The following is a 15,352-nucleotide window of genomic DNA, read 5'->3' as shown; positions in this document are numbered from 1 at the left end:
TATGTATGTACCTGTCTCGGGAACCACTCAGTTTAAAAGCAAATCCCCATAGCAAACCTCTTCTACTCTGTGCAGTTCCCGAGACAAGCAGAGATGTCAGCAGAGAGCAGTGTGGCCAGACAGAAAACAACAACTCAATCCTTTCAATAATTATCAGCTGCTGAAGTTGAGTTGTTGTTTTCTGTCTGGCCACACTGCTCTCTGCTGACATCTCTGCTTGTCTCGGGAACTGCACAGAGTAGAAGAGGTTTGCTATGGGGATTTGCTTTTAAACTGAGTGGTTCCCGAGACAGGTGTCATCAGAGAGCACTTAGACAGAAAAGAACAACTCAACTTCAGCAGATCATAAGTACTGAAAGGATTAAAGATTTTTTTTAATAGAAGTCATTTCCAAATCTGTTTAACTTTTTGGAGCCAGTTGATATATAAATGTTTTTTTTTTCCTGGATAACAGATTTGTAAATAAGTTCTATATAAAAATCTTAATCCTTCCAGTACTTATCAGCTGCTGTATGCTCCAGAGGAAGTTACATAGTTCTTTTCTGTCTGACCACAGTGCTCTCTGCTGACACCACTATCTGTATCAGGAACTGTCCAGAGCAGGAGAGGTTTGCTATGGGGATTTGCTCCTGCTATGGACAGTTCTTGACATGGACAAAGGGGTCAGCAGAGAGCACTAGTCAGACTGAAAAGAACTACACAACTTCCTGTGGAGCATACAGCAGCTGATAAGTACTGGAAGGATAGAAGTAATTTACAAATCTGAATACATTTCTGTCTCCAGTTGATTTGAAAAATAAATAAAAATAAAATAAAAAAACACAGGAGTGCCCCTTTAACATGTCAATTCTTTGGCTAGTTTGATATTGAAGAATCTCAGTTGGCGGTAGGACCACATGTACATTGCTGTCCCCATAGACGGAAATGTATGGCAGGCAGAGTTTCTCGAAAAAACAAGCAAGATCATTCTTTCGGCGGCGGAACTTCCTCCGCCATTATTCCGTAGCGTCCCATTCCAGAAATAACATTTTCGGATGGAATTTGAAAGCGGAGTGTGAACCTAGCCTTTTTGCGGAGGCTGCCATCTAATGAGTTTCCGAGTTGTCCTAGCGCCGATTTGTTTTACAGACACCTGCTCCAGACTGAATCTCTGCACGGAGATTTTGTACTGTAAATGGGCCCTAACTCTTGTTACCTTTTAGGCCGGGTTCACACTACAGAATTTTTGAGCCAATTTCTGTTTTGAAATTCCGCTCAGGAATTCCAGGGCAGTTGAATCACATTTCTGCTACGGGAATTCATCCGCTGAATTAATTATCTGTCTCATTCTTTTGTAAAATCTGGGCAGAATACATTGACGTCCATGGGGACTGCAATTCCCAAGCTGGAACCCATCGACTTCAATGGGTAGCCACATAATCTGCTTTCCTTTTGCTGTTCAGGCATGCTAGGAGTTGTAGTTTTGCAACAACTGTTTGAACAAAAACTGCCTAAGGGTACGTTCAACGTATATCGCTGTGGATCCGCCGCTGAAGGACCCTCTGTATTCTGCCTTTATATGTGCCTGCTCGGAGTGGCAATACGCTGCTACGAGTAGACACACTGCGATGTGCGAGTCACCGCGCGCATGCGCGGCGACTCGCACATCGCAGTGTGTCTGCTCGGAGCGGCGTATTGCTGCTCCGAGCAGGCACATTTAAGGGCACCATACAGAGGTCCTTCAGCGGCGGATCTGCAGCGTAAAATACGCTGTAAGGTTACTTTCACACGCGCGGGTTTTCCGCTGCGTATTTGAAAGTGGGGTGGGCTCTTCTCGGCTGTCCGCAGCAGATTTTCCACGGTGGAATTTACGCTGCGGAAAATCCGCCACAGTCCCTACTGACTTCAATGGGGCTTGTGGAAGATTTTCCGATGAGGAAATTCTGCTGCGGACAGCCGAGAAGAGCCCACCCACTTTCAAATACGCAAAAAAATCTGCGCGTGTGAACGTACCCTTAGGGTGCGTTCACATGCTAGTAGCAAGCATCGGATTTCCTGCTGCAAAGTTACGCCACCATTTATTTGAATGGGTCCGCCGACAGTCTGCAATAGTGTAACATCTGTGGCCTGTCCACGAACCCATTCAAATAAATAGTAGCGTAACTTGCAGCGGGTTTCCCGCAGCCAGTAAACCAACTGCTAGTTCCTAGAGTGTGAACGCACCCTTAGGGTATGTTCACATGGGCGGATTTATTTGCAGGTTTCCCGCTGCGGACAGCCGAGAAGAGCCCACCCCCTTTCAAAAACCTGCAAATCCGCCTGTGTGACTGTACCCTCAGGGTACGTTCACACGTACAGTATCCTGCGCAGAATTTGTAACTGCAGATTAGAAGCTGTGATCAGTCATTTAGTTTACATTGAAATCTGCAGCAGATCTGCGTACGTGTGAACGTACCCTTAGCGTACGTTCACACGTGCGGATCCCCAGCGTATTTTACGCTGCAGATCCACCGCTGAAGGAATGCTATAGGGCGCCTTTACAGGTACCTGCTTGGAGCGGTAATACGCCGCTACGAGCAGACACACTGAAGCGATGTGCTTGTCACTGCGCATGCATGGTGTACTCCCACACATCGCGGCCGCTCCCTCTGCTCTACGAGCTAGACCGAGAGTTGCTGCTGATAGGGATGACCCTTATGTTTCAAATGACTGATCAATATATTAATACTAATATGCCATTGCTACTGGAAAAATATATCTGTTATCTACCCCTTAACCCATATACATCAGCTTGCAATATGCTCTTGACTACGATGGAGGCCTTGCCATGACGCCGATACAACTGAGATAAGGAGTAAAAGACAAAATATCTGACAGACAGAGAACTCTGGAATTTCCCAGTAGAGGAACTTCTGCCAAGAAATTAATGGACGCTAGATATGCTAATATATATGGACACAATAATCCAACCAAAAGGTAACATGCTAATTTTGACATCATAACTAAACCTCCTTCTTTGTCCAATGTAAAAACTAAATGTATTTACTGGATTAAACAGAACTCTTTTGGGGAACAGCTGAGTTTCCTGATAAGAGAGTTTATACCAACAAACCTGTCTGGTGTATACTTTCTAATGTCGACACTTAGCAGTATATAACAGCACAGTCAATCACATTTGAAAACCTCACCTCCAGCCATCCCCAACACCCCGATGTGCGAGTATACTGCGCATACGTGCGGCGACTTGCACTTCGCAGTGTGTAAGCGTAAAATACGTTGGGGTTCTGCTCCTGTGACCGTACCCTTAGGGTGCGTTCACACGCTAGTTACTAGCAGAGGGTTTCCTGCTGCAAGTTACTCTACCATTCATTTAAAATGGGTCCGCGGACCGTTGGCAAATCTGACACTATTGCGGACAGTCCGCGGACCCATTCAAATGAATGGTAGCGTAACTTGCAGCGGGAACCCCTCTGCTAGTTACTAGCGTGTTCACACATATTTACACAGGCAGTTTACATCAAATTTCACAAGTCAATAGGGGAGATTTATCAAAACCTGTTTAGAGGAAATGTTGCCCATAGCAACCAATCAGATCACTAATTTTTAACAAGGCCTCTGAAAAGTGAAAGAAGCGATCTGATTGGTTGCTATGGGCAACTGGGCAACTTTTCCTCTGCACCGGTTTTGATCATTTTCCCCCAATATCATCGGCTGCAGAATTTCCATTGAGGAGTTCCCGCCGCAGAAAACCTGATACAGCTCAAACTTGTAGCGGGAAACTTACCCGTGTGAATTTACCCCTTGGGGTGAATTCACACGCAGCAGATTTGATGCCGAGATCTCTGTCACTGCCCTATTCACAGGAATGGGGATTGCAGAAATCCAAGCACCTGCTGCAGAAAGATGCACATGCAGATCAATGGAGCCGATTTTCAGTCTCAGAAATATCGAATTCACCCTAAAGGTGCGTTCCCACCTGGCGGATACGCAGCGCATTTCACGCTGCGCAAAATTTGAGGCAGCAGCGGGAACTAGGCTGCTTATTCCTTGCTCACTTTACACAGAAGGCTTTCTGGCGGCAGCCCTGTGTGTGCAGCGAGTTTTGGAGGCGGAGCCACTCGTCAGTTACGTCGGCACAGGGCCCCACCTCCAACACTCACTACACGCGTAGGGCTGCCCCCGGAAAGCCTTGTGTGTATAGTGAGCCAGGAATACGCAGCATATTTCCCGCTGCTGCCACAAATTTTGTGCAGCGTAAAATACGCTGCGTATATCCCAGGTGGGAACGCACCCTAAATCCCGTCTGTACAGCATATATCTTTATATACAAATACTCCACCTATAGAGCTACAAGTAACCTATTATAACACATTCCCTAAATTTTTTTTTTCACACCAAGCTTGCGTCGGTTTCCGTTGTGCAAAATTCATCAAAATTGTCACATGATGAGTTTGCACGCCACCTTTTGAGCGCGATAACGTTGCAAACTCTTATAGAAGTGGCATATAATAGTTGTGTCTAAAAACTCACAGCACTTAAACCGCACTCTTGTAGGGTAGGGTTACACGTGGCACATCCGCAGCGCATTCCACGCTGCGGATGTGCCGACGCCAGTCACCAGAGCAAGCTCTCTGCTGCGGCCGCAGCAGAGAGTTTGCTCTAGTGACTGGCGTCTGCACATCCGCAGCATGAAATGCACTGCAGATGTGCTGTGTGTGTCCCTGCCCTCATACAATAGTTACTCCCCTTTGACAGACAAAGCGCAAAAGTGTCTCAAAACACAGGATAGTCACAAGCGTTGAGCAACTTTGGAAAACATGCTGGCGCAAGGACTTCATGCACTTCCGAGGCAATTCCGCGGAAAGAATTAGCATGGCGATTCTTTCTGGGGAAGATGGAATCAGAATTTCCGCGGAAGATGTTTCCACGGGATTCCACCATGTAAATGTGGCCTAAGGGCCAGACCGCTCAGATCCCAGCCAATCCCAAGAGCAGACACATAATTGTGCCAAACTTTCTCTATGGGGCAGAACATTTTAGAGTTAAGCGATTAGGGAGACATTTATCAAAACCTGTGCAAAGGAAATTTTGCCCAGTTGCCCATAGCAACCATTCAGATCGCTTCTTTCATTTTAAACAAGGCCTCTGCAAACTGAAAGAAGCGATCTGATTGGTTGCTATGGGCAACTGGCCAACTTTTCCTCTGGACAGGTTTTGTTAAATCCATATATATATATATATATATATATATATATATATATATAATCATAGACTCAGGTAAATAGTAATTAAAAACACCAGTATTACTTCCAAGAATTCAGCGGTATCAGTAATGCGCTCTCTATGGCAGGAATGTTGGGTTCCCAGGAATCAGCGATCGTTTCGCTATTTCTAGTATTTCCGTCGATCACCCGAAGAGCTTCCAGCATTTACCAGCCAATCCTCCTGTGCTGTTCACTGGTCTCCACACCCTGCAGTGTATAGATCAGACCACCTGCATCACCCCACCTTAATCTATTACTAATTACCAACCTTGTAATTACCATCATGGCCGGAGCCGTCAGCTTCTTCTAGGACTCTAAGGCTGGGTTCACACTACGGAATTTCTGGACAGAATCTGTGCGGAACTAGGACCGCACAGACTGCATTGCCGTCCCCATAGATGTCAATACATTTCTGAGCAGATCTAGCAAAAGATCCACCCAGAAATGCATTGCCGTCTATGGCGATGGCAATGCAGTTCATGCGGTCTTAGTGCCGCCGGCTAAATCTCTGCCCAGAGATTCCGTAGTGTGAACCTAGCCTAAAAAAACCTCCCATTGGCCTTCTGCTATATGAGTAGGTTCACACTGCGTCAGTGAGCCTGTTGGGATCGGAACACACTACGTTTTGGCCCCCGTTAATCGTATCCATCGGCATCCCACCGAAAACAGGATGCTGACGTATACAGTTACCGAGCGCAGCGCACCCCATTCCATTCTGCTGCCAAACAGAGTCACTCCTTTTTAAGCCCACTCATGACAGGGGCTGTTGCGCAATTTGAAATAGCGCCCATGTCCCGAAAGGAGTGACAAGGTGACTAATTTCTGCTGTAGAATTGAATGGGCTCAGCTGCGCCCGTTAACAGTATACGTCAGCATTCTGTTTTTGGCGGGATGCCGACAGATACGATTAACGGGGGACAAAACGTAGTGTGTTCCTACCCTTAGGCTGGGTTCACACCACGTTTTTGCAATACAGTTCCCGTTATATGTTTTCAATTTGAAAACCGTAAGGAACCATATTGAAAACTGTATTCCAAAAGATGCATCCGGCTTTGTCCGTTTTGCCTCCTGTAAGGTTTTGTCAGTTTTTTTTCCTGCACCCAAAACCGCAGCCTACCACGGTTTTTAGTCCGTATTGAAACGTATACGTTTTTTCATTTATTTTTTTTTCAGCATGGGAATCAATGGGAACCGTACAGAATCGTCTGTGCGTACGGTTCCATCCGGTTTCCATCATACGGTTTTTGACTTTTGCATTTTTTTTTCTTGGAATTTCAATAAAACAAGTGAAACTTTATTCATAATTGAATGAAAAGATAAAAAACAAATGCAACCAGACATAATTTTTCAAACCGTATGCTTATAAATTTTTTTACACACGTTTTGATACAGCTTAGTCAGGTTTTGAGGAATCTGTTTTTTTTTATCAAAAATCTGATACGGGAACTGTATTGAAAAACGTGGTGTGACCCCAGCCTAAGTTGTATGATACCCACCGCCATCCTGCTGAAAATAGGAAGCAGACATATACTGTTAACAGGACCAGCAGACCTCCTTGGCCAAACAGAGTCACCTAGTGACTATGCTATTTTAAGTGGACGCAGAAAATGTGGGATGCTGTGCTTTAAAAATGGCATAGGTTGTGAACGGAGTCAATGGGTGACTCTTTTTGAACATAGAAAACAATGGATTCCACTGCTCCCATTAGGAGGATATGTCAGCATCCCATTTTCGTTGGAATGCCAATGGATATGAATAACAGGGGCACGAACATAATATGAACCCACCCGTAGAGGTACACACACGTGTATTTTGCTGCAGTTTTTATGCAGCTAATTTTGCTATCTGTTGACCTCAATAGGTAACATAAATCTGCTTCGGAAAATCTGCAGCAAAATACGCACATGTTCCCAAAGGCTAGGTTCATCCTGCGCTTCATTTTCCAACACAGGTATCAATTGGTACAAAGCTATTAGCCACAAAAGGGTAAAAAAATATCTGGGAAAAACCCCCAGATTGGTCTGGCGATTTAAACTTCTGTATTGACTGGTAAAACACATTTTTGGCCCAATAAAAAGGGCCTAAGGTTGTTGCCCCCCCCCCCCCCCCCGTGTATTCAAAACTAGAAAGCAGAAACCCAGCCAGACACTGTGTTCACATGGCAGAATTTTTGCGGAATGTCTGCCCGGAAAATTTCTGGAAGACATTGCGCAGAGCTAGAACTACTCGGAAATGTGCCACCTCCAAGACATGTCAATACTTTCTGCGGAAACTGAAATCAGGATTTCTGTGGCAAATGTTTCCGCTGCGAAAATTCTGCCGTGTGCACTGTGCAGCAGAATCCCATTGACAACAATGTGTTTCTGTTGCAACAGAATTTTGATTCCGCTTAAAGGGGTACTACCGTGCTGACAACTTATCCCCTATCTAAAGGATAGGGGGATAAGTTGCCTGATCGCTCGGGGTCCCGCCACTGGGGACCCCCGCGATCTCGCACGCGGCACCCCGCTCTCATCAGACCCCGGAGTGAACATCCGCTCCGGGTCTGATGACTGGGCCGTGTGACATCATGCTCCGCCCCCTCAATGCAAGTCTATGTCAGGGGCGAGACAGCTGTCTTGCCCCCTGCCATAGACTTACAGTGAGGGGGCGAAGCGTGACGTCACATGTGGCGGAGCCGTGGCGTCACGATATTCCGGCCCCGTGATCGGTAGTCATCAGACCTGGAGTGATGTTCGCTCCGGGGCCTGATGAGAGCAGGGTGCTGCGTGCAAGATCGCGGGGGTCCCCAGCGGCGGGACCCCGAGCGATCAGGCAACTTATCCCCTATCCTTTAGATAGGGGATAAGTTGTCAGCACGGTAGTAGTACCCCTTTAAAATTTCCATCATATGAACGAGGCCTTATAGTAATATCCATCAGGGTGCACCTTACAACCGCTAGATTACTACTGTTCACACACATTACTTTGTTTTTTTTAAACCATTTTACAGCTCACAAAACTGATTAGGAATATAGCCTAAGACTGGGTTCACATCACAAATAGTATTTTGGTCAGTATTTTTAACTGAAGCAGGGAGTGGAACCAAACACAGAAAAGGTGCAAATCTTTCTTTAAGGGCTTGTTCACACTGCGGAATTCAGCTGGCGGAGTTCCACTGGCTGAATGTCTGCTTGCAGCGGGCGCCGCCGAGGGCCACCAGGGGTAGCACTACACAGATGTGGGCTGCGGAAATTCCGCAGTCTACTCGGGGAAGCAGAATTCTATTAAAAACAAGTGGAATTCCACTGGCTGAATGTCTGCAGTGTGAACAAGTCCTTCGGCTAGGCTAAAAACCTGTGTGAAAAACTTACTCTCGTAGTTTTTCTCCAAATCGATTCTACTTCTGGTTTTGGTCAAAAATACTATTAATAAAACTATATGTGAACATGGCCTGAGGCTGGTTTCAGATGATTGTAAGGCTATGTTCAGACCTCGGACTGTCTGCACGGAAAATCTCCGTGCGGACATTCCGGAGACTGCGGGCGCTGACATAATATGCCGGCGCTAGGACCGCACAGGAATGGGCAGTCTCACAGATGGCTAGGGGCGTTGCTAGGTATGCAAAAGACCGGGGGGCTAGAGCCCATAGCCCAAGCCACGCCCCCTAACCACACCCAGTCACGCCCCTAACCACACCCTCATTCACACCAAATCGAGCACATTATACAAGGAGAATTATCATCATACATATTACCGCCATATTGTTAGTGACCATATTTAAACAAAACTAAGACCAATATTACCAATAATACCAGTACAAAAACCAAAGATTCTCAGCATCTCCAAACAAATGAAACACGTGCACAGGTGCACACTGCTAGTTTTGTGTGTTACCAGTGGGAACAAATAATACCGCTATACAATACAATGACCTCCACCACCATTACCACTGACTAATAACACTATATTTGTTAGTATATAAAATAATCTATACAAAAGACCATATTCCCAAATACATTCACCATACAGAGGTGCAGATAACAGCTGTGCACAGGATCTGTATACCATATGAGTGATAATATACAGGACCATATAAAGATATATACCAGCTGTTCATGGGCTCTGTATACCATATAAGTGATTATATACAGGACCATATAGAGGTAGTGGGCAGCAAAATCTACTAAAGCAAATCTGCAGCAGAAAATACCCACATTTGAACGCAGACATAAAATTACATCTAGGGAGTCACAGATGGCGTCTTTTCTAATCAGCGGCGTCCTCTTTCCTTTTCTTCTTCATTCGGATCAGACCAACATGATGGCTTCTTCCAGCCAAAGCTTCATCTCTTCGACATCTGCAGGGCAAACATGTTAGGCTCCGCATTTGTCCAGTGCCCTCTGGTGCTAGTGCCCTCCTCTACACAATCTCCCTATCTATAGGCCTCCACACTATAAAAAAATGCCCCCTTGGTGTCCCGCTCAGTAAAAATGGGCACCTAGGTAGCCAAGTAGTCAGGTATGTAGGTAGGTAACTAGCCAGGTAGTTAGGTAGCCAGGTTTTTTTTTGGGGGGGGGGGGGGTAAGTAGGTAGGTAGTCAGGTATGTAGCTAGGCAGTTTGGTAGGCATGTATGTAGATAAGTTAGGTAGCCCAGTATGATGACAGGAGGTGAGTGTTTCCCAACCAGTCTGTCTTCAGCTGTTGCAAATCTATAACCCTCAGCATGCTCAAACAGCCTTTGGCTGTCTAGGCACGCTGAGAGTTGTAGTTTTGTAACACCTGGAGGCACCCTGGTTGTGGAACACTGTATTGGAAGCCTTTCATTTTTTATTTTACAACCAAGGTGCCTCCAGATGTTGCAAAACTACAACTCCCAGCAAGCCCAGTCTGGGCATGCTGAGAGTTGTAGTTTTCCTACATCTACAGAGGGACATAAAATGGCAATGGGGTCGTGGTGTGGTCAACACCTCTACTCCACCTCTTCACCATGTGGGTCAAATACCTTCCAGGTCCAGGCATAGTTTCCCCACATTAGATAGGCAGCATAGTTTCCCCACATTAAGTAGGCAGCATAGTTTCCCCACATTAGGTTGGTAGCATAGTTTCCCCACATTAGGTAGGCAGCATAATTTCCCCACATTAGTTAGGCAGCATCCCCACATTAGGCAGCACAGTTTCCCCACATTAGGTAGTGCAGTTTTCCCATATTAGGTAGCACAGTTTTCCCACATTAGGTAGCGCAGTTTCCCCACATTAGGTAGCATAGTTTCCATACATTAGGTAGCATAGTTTCCATACATTAGGTAGCATAGTCTCCCCACATTAGGTAGCATAGGTTCCCCACATTAGGTAGCATAGCTTCCCCACATTAGGTAGCATAGTTCTCCCCCCCCCCCCCGACACAGACACAGACTCACACACACAGACAGACACGCACACATACATACTCACCTGGCAGCGCTTCTTTTCTACGCCGGCAGGCTGACAGCGCAATGTTCCTTGTTAAACCCGGGCCGGCTGGCAGACTCATTGTGTTAAAGTGGCCGCTGCGCTATTTCACTGTGGCTGCTTTAAAACAGTGAACAGCACCGCTGAGGCCCGGGACTATTGGTGTTACACCGTGGGCTATAGCCCCATAAAACACCCCCCCGGCGACGCCCCTGTAGACAGCTATGGATTCCTACGGAGTCCGCAGAAAGAATTGACAGGTTCATTCTTTCTGCAGACATTAAATTCAGAAATTCCGCCATGTGCACAGTGCAGCAGAATCCTGTTGCATTCAACTGCACTCTTCTGCTAGCAGAGCTTCCGTGCAGAATTACAAGCATAATTCCATACAGATATTCTAAAATGTGAACATAGCCTCACAGAGACACATATTTCTATATATATTAGGCTAGGTTTACACTACGGAATCTCCGGACCCAAAAATTCTGGCTGGAGATTTTGAGTGTTGCCAGCTAGTATACATTGCCGTCCCTATAGACGCTAGTGTATTCCAGCCAGGTTCAACCGAAAGAAGGAGCAAGATCATTCTTTTGGTGCTGGAATATCAGTGGCGGAACATCAGGCGCTTAAATTCCATACTGCGCACTGTGCAGCGGAATCCCATTTCCAGCAAATTCACAGGAATTTTCCGTGTGGAATTTCAAAGAATTCTGTAGTGTGAACCTAGCCTTATGGACCCAAGTACTGGTCTAACCACAGGTCTAATGGACCAAACTAAATCTGAAACTGGATCTACAATGCATCACGGGTGAGATAATTAAAGGGGTACTCTAGTGGAAAACACTGGTGCCAGAAAGTTAAACAGATTTGTAAATTATTCTATTTACAAAATCCTAATCCTTTCAGTACTTATCAGCTGCTGTATGCTCCAGAAAAAGTTATTTTCTTTTTGAATTTCTTTTCCGTCTGACCACAGTGCTCTCTGCTGACACCTCTGTCCTTGTAAGGAACTGTCCAGAGCAGGAGAGGTTTGCTATGGGGATTTGCTACTTACTCTGGACAGTTCCTGACATGGACAGAGGTGTCAGCAGAGAGCACTGTGGTCAGACAGAAAATAATTCCGGAAAGAAATACAACTTCCTCTGTAGTATACAGCAGCTGATAAGTACTGGAAGAATTAAGATTTTTAAATAGAAGTAAATTACAAATATGTGTAACTTTCTGGCACCAGTTGATTTAAATAAATAAATAGTTTTCCACCAGAGTACCCCTTTAAACTTGCAGTTTCTTCAGGACATGATATGGATGCAAAAATGTGTCTGTATCACGTGAACGCACACTGTAGTTTAGGCTCTCAATGCTGTCTGCTATAAATTTGTAAACAAGCTGAAATGGCTGTAGACGTTATATCGGTGTTTCCAAAGCAGGGTGCCTCCAGCTGTTGCAAAACTACAACTCCCAGCATGCCCGGACAGCCGAAGCCGCTGTATGCTACAGAGTTATAGATTGTCAACAGCTGGAGGCACACTGCTTGTAAAACACTGCATTCGATTAGATCCTACAGATAGATGGGGCCTACTGTATGTATGCTCAGTTGAGGTGAACGTGCATGTTTGTGACAGCTATTGCATACCTATGACCAGGTGATATGTATGTAATGTCCCAGTACGGGATGATGTGGCTCTATACTGTCCTCCTGTCCTGTCAGGCAGAGTCCCCTGCAGCGTCTCCCACTGTACATATCGGTTTTGTATATTAAGACCATTGTAACTTTAATTGTTACATGTCACATGTTTGTATCACATGTTCTTCACCCAGAGAACCCCCAGTGACCATGTGACCTCCCAAGTGACCTATGGGCTCCTTGCACAGCCCCCTATATAACAAAAGGAGGAGCTGCAATCTCTCTCTTAGCTCTCTTGAGTTAATGCTGAGGTCCAGTGCAGTCCAGTGGAGGACTCAAGCCTAAAGTCCTGCAGCCACAAGTCGGTCATCAGTAAGTCAAGTCATCTTATTGTCAGTCACCATCTCTAGTATAAAGTCAAGTACAGCTGTAGTCACTGTGGCCTGCACTAAAGTCAGTCTAACTACTGCTTGCCTGCGAGGTCCCCCTGTGTCACTGGTCACCTCCCTGGGATATTTGGCTGTACTACAAAGACTATATCACCTGTCTTGCCTCAGTAAAGCTGCCAGTATGCTTAATCTGACGTTGGTGTCTCTAACACAGGATCAGTGGTATTACCTTCGGGTGGTTAAGGCTAAACCACGCCCTGGCGTCACGACAAGGAGTCAATACCATTTGCCCCTTGGGCCATAACATGTGCCCTGCATCTACCCTGCACCTCACACCCCGACACCACATGTAAAACCAAACGTATCCTGCTTATAAAACTAGAATACCTTTATCACTTTCATCCGATCCACGTTTTATTTGCATGGCAAACAGTAAGTGAACAAATCAGCGAGTTCTGCAGAAAGTGTTTTGTTTTCGATGCCAATGTAATGTGTATACACTTCCCACAGAATGCTGATCCTGACTGACGGGATCTGCAGTAGATGGGCTTAAATTTTGATTGAATTAATTTAATAGCCTAGGGTGCCCTTGATAGGGATGACCCTTATGTTTCTAATGACTGATTAATATACTAATACTAAAATGCCATTGCTGCTTGAAAAATATATATCTTACCTACCCTTTAATCCATACACATCAGAATGCTATCTGCTTGTGACTCTGAATATAGACCTTGAAATGACTCCATGCGGGAGTAGAAAGACTAAACATCTGACGAACAGAGAACTTCTGCAAAGAAATTTATGGACACTAGATAGGATAATATATACGGACACAATAATCGAACAACCAATCAAAATGTAACATGCTAATTGTGATGTCATAACTAACCCTCCTTTTTCAAATGTTAAAACCAAATTTACTTCCTGTAATAAAGCTGAACTCCCTGGAGTCAACACCGAGGAGGGAACTCATACCAACCTGGCCTCGTGTGAATTTTCTTACTTCGACACTTGGAAAAATAGTACAGCGGTAGTCACTCACAGATTAAGGCCACACATTAACCCATCCTTAACACCCTGATCATACACCTTTTTTACAGTTTCTTGATACGCCCTCCCATTCCTCAAGAACTGTAAAAAGGTGTATGATCAGGGATCCCTACGCTATTTGAAGGGGTACTATGGGGGAAAACAATTTTTTTTCTAACCAACTCATCCCAGAAAGTTAAACAGATTTGTAAATTATTTCTATAAAAAAAATCCTTCCTTCCAGTACTTATCAGCTGCTGTATACTATGGAGGAAGTTGTGTAGTTCTTTTCTGTCTGACCACAGTGCTCTCTGCTGCCACCTCTGTCCATATCAGGAACTGTCCAGAGTACTAGCAAATCCCCATAGTAAACCTCTCCTGCTCTGGACAGTTCCTGACAAGGACAGAGGTGTCAGCAGAGAGCACTGTGGTCAGACTGGAAAGAATTATACAACTTCTTGTGGAGCATGATAAGTACTGTAAGGATTAAGATTTTTTTTTCTTATTAGAAGTCATTTACAATTATGTATATCTTTATGGCACCAGTCTGAAAAAAATCTTAATCCTTCCAGTACTTATCAGCTGCTGTATGCTCCAGAGGAAGTTACGTAGTTCTTTCCAGTCTCTCTGCTGCCACCTCTGTCCATGTCAGGAACTATCTAGAGCAGGAGAGGCTTGCTATGGGGATTTGTTCCTGCAAAAAGAGAAAAAAAAAAGAAAAAATACCCCTTTAAAGTCAGTAAATTCTATTATTATTATAATTTTTTTTTTTAAGTGGTGTTGTGTTATCACAGTATAAGAGAGGAAGCCCCCCCCCCCCTTGTAATAGTTGACTACTACGTCTGCAGGAACGGCCGGCTCAGCCTCACAGCGCTGGCAGGTCACGGAGCGGAGCTGTCGATCTCTGCGCTCCCTTGCAAAACTGACTGACAGCTTCTTTCCTCCAGTGGTTTCCCAACACCACAGGTTGTTCTGCCTCAATGGACTCCTTAATATTGTGGATGTGCCGGCTCGGTCACTGACTAGTATTCTGGCCTTCCAAGATTCATCTAGCCCCCGGGCCCCATACTCTGCCAGTATTTGCTATCACATCACATAATAACCTTCATTTCTGGTAGATCAGGCGTCAGATTTTAATCTATTTTCTGCTCCTTTGAACATCATCCTACAGGCTTTATGAAAATCTGACAGCAATGGCGTTTACGCCTGTACACTTTATTATGGAATGAGGATTTGTTATTTATGTAATATCAGATCTATAATGAAATATGTTTTTGGTGACCATCAATCGGTGGTGGTCCGACCCTAGGACCCCAGTATATGAGCAGAATGAAGGGTCTACAAGGCTCTGTATTCTGCTGATAAGGAAGAGCGGTGTAATTCTGATGACATCACTAAGTGCGCAGCCTCTGGATATATAATTTATTGCATCATCAATCAATCAATCAATCGCTGTCTTCTTTATAATCCAAAGTGACAGATGTGTATTAGTGATATAGAGGAATTTGTAGAAAACTGTACACATCTATAAGCATCCAGAAGGTGGCAGTATTGTGCAGGTTTGGTCTTTTTTCTTTTAATCCAAACAAAGGTAGATCTGGAAAAAAAATAAATAAATAAATAAATAATAATA

General features: G+C 44.9%; 1 protein-coding gene across 4 annotated transcripts in view; it reads right to left on the bottom strand.

Annotated features, from left to right (window-relative positions):
• LOC130267456 (NAD-dependent protein deacetylase sirtuin-3-like) overlaps window positions 1-5,596 on the bottom strand; it is a 49,538-nt gene extending 43,942 nt beyond the window's left edge. Inside the window, exon 1 of one of the 4 annotated variants that reach the window (XM_056517304.1) lies at window positions 5,512-5,596. The gene's annotated coding sequence lies outside the window, so the exon portion shown is untranslated. Of the gene's footprint in view, window positions 1-3,534; window positions 3,550-3,777; window positions 3,889-5,286; window positions 5,428-5,511 lie in introns of those variants that run through there. The other 3 variants (XM_056517303.1, XM_056517302.1, XM_056517305.1) reach the window with 3 other exon arrangements.
• Between the last annotated feature and the right edge of the window lie 9,756 nt (window positions 5,597-15,352).

The sequence above is a fragment of the Hyla sarda genome, chromosome 4 (genome assembly GCF_029499605.1).
Source record: "Hyla sarda isolate aHylSar1 chromosome 4, aHylSar1.hap1, whole genome shotgun sequence".
In the NCBI taxonomy this organism is placed as follows: Eukaryota; Metazoa; Chordata; class Amphibia; order Anura; family Hylidae; genus Hyla; species Hyla sarda.
The sequence above is the reverse complement of the archived record's forward strand: the minus strand, read 5'-3'. Positions and strand labels throughout refer to the sequence as shown.